The following is a 1,870-nucleotide window of genomic DNA, read 5'->3' on the forward strand; positions in this document are numbered from 1 at the left end:
TACACCTTTTATGCCAGTGATATGGGACCACACTAGCCTACCCGACGCATGTGCTCTCCGCACTATATACTCCGCAGACTGCACCTTTCAACTGTGCATGCTATCTAGTTACAGGATTTAATCCACATGTGAGTACATACCTCTACACTCCTCTCCCCATTTGGATAACCTCTATTTGTACTTTTCCTCACTTTTATTCTGATAAGTTCCCCCTTCCCTTTCAGTTGTTGTTTTTTCCAACCTGACCCGATGCAGTTACACCAAGGGCCCTGTTGGTTCCGCTCTTCAGGCATTACTGTTGTGGGCCCCTGAGCCCGTTTTCACGCCTGTATTTCTAACTTTTCCACAGCCTACAAAATTGAGGTAATTGATTTCCTAATTTATTCTCTTTTAAACAACAAGGGCAACTTTACTCAAATTTTGGAGTTCACTCCCATTATGCTTTTAAATTTAATTCCATTTTCTTTCATGTCTGCTTCCCCACAGGGTTAAACTGTTGTGAGGTTCTTTCGCCCTGAGGAAGGCAACTTTCAACTATGTAAAGAAACTATGGCCAGACAGGCGGCATTTCAGCCGAAACGTTGTTGTGATGATGTCAACCTTGATTTTTCTTGAAATTTTTTTTTGACACCTACACGTAGGCAGACCTGTCAGTAGGAATATTGGAGTTAGAGTTTGAGAGGATACGGTTGTTCTGTGTAGAGAAGGAAGAATTCTTTTACCTTAAGAACCGTCTATATATCTTCTCTCCACTAGTACTCCATTCCTTTTTTATTTCTTCTTTGTGACTTTACAACAAAGAAGAAACTATTTTAAAAAATATTTTTTTTTTTTTTTTTTTTTTTTTTTTCTGTTTCTCATAAAAAGAATAATTGATTGTTTTCTGTTCTTTAAACAAAATTGTGAATTACAACTGTGAGTGTTTTAACAATTTCTGTTATACTTCTTTGTTATTACAACCTTTATGCTCATCAGGATTTTCTTTGTCTAAATAATAAATATTTCAATATTTAAATGCTCATCAGGATTTTCTTTGTCTAAATAATAAATATTTCAAATAACTTTCTAGAAATTTGCCCTTTTTGTTTTCAGAGAATTTCATAAAAATGCATGATACCAGAGTTTGGTACTTTTTTGAACAATTTAATCATGTTGATTTTGATACATAGCAGTAAGGGATCTACGGTGTTATTTTGGTCTTTTGTCCCCTCCTTTTCTGCTCATGGGGCAAATCCCCCCCCTCTTTCTTTGTTTTCAATTTTCAAAACACATTTCTACCAGAGATTAGGAGGAGAGTCACCAAAATGGCTCTCTAGTTCAGTCTGGTTTCATTTTAAGAGGATGTTGTTTATTCATGTGTTGATTGCAAGTAGACTAGCAGGGAGAGATGAAGAGGTTCCTCAGTCCTCGAGAGTCAGACAATGAGCCCAGTTACATTTGCATAATTGTACAGCTCTTCATCTTGGTTTAAAGGCGGAAGACTATGATCCTTAAAAAGGCACTGAAAGAGAGATAAAGGAAACCCCACATTACAAACCTCTGACCTTAAAGAGGGGAGTGAAATAGCTTATGCATGTCCTTTAGAAAAAAAGGATACATTAATTGAGGAGCAAGTCACCAATACCCAGGTTTTCCATCCCTGGGTGATAGAATAATGTGATCAACGGTATAAAAGGCTATCATAATAAAAATCTAGGAAGACTAGGGCTGTCATATTCCTTGAGTCCACTTCGACATTGAGGTCTTTGAGCAGCACTATCAAAACAGACTGTTCAATGGCACAATAGAGGGTGGCACTACCTTCGCAAGCAGCTTTCCTGTTTGATAAGTCCCTGATAACGATGGCAACCTGTTTTAACACGGGAGTAAC

General features: G+C 37.5%; 1 long non-coding RNA gene across 1 annotated transcript; it reads left to right on the forward strand.

Annotated features, from left to right (window-relative positions):
• Positions 1-593, forward strand: LOC138515529 (uncharacterized). Its single transcript, XR_011282052.1, has 3 exons — positions 1-128; positions 225-363; positions 487-593. It is a non-coding gene; the product is annotated as an uncharacterized lncRNA (long non-coding RNA).
• The last annotated feature ends 1,277 nt before the right edge of the window (positions 594-1,870 follow it).

This window comes from Ambystoma mexicanum, chromosome 6q (assembly GCF_040938575.1).
Source record: "Ambystoma mexicanum isolate Mex_15411 chromosome 6q, UKY_AmexF1_1, whole genome shotgun sequence".
Taxonomy (NCBI): domain Eukaryota; kingdom Metazoa; phylum Chordata; class Amphibia; order Caudata; family Ambystomatidae; genus Ambystoma; species Ambystoma mexicanum.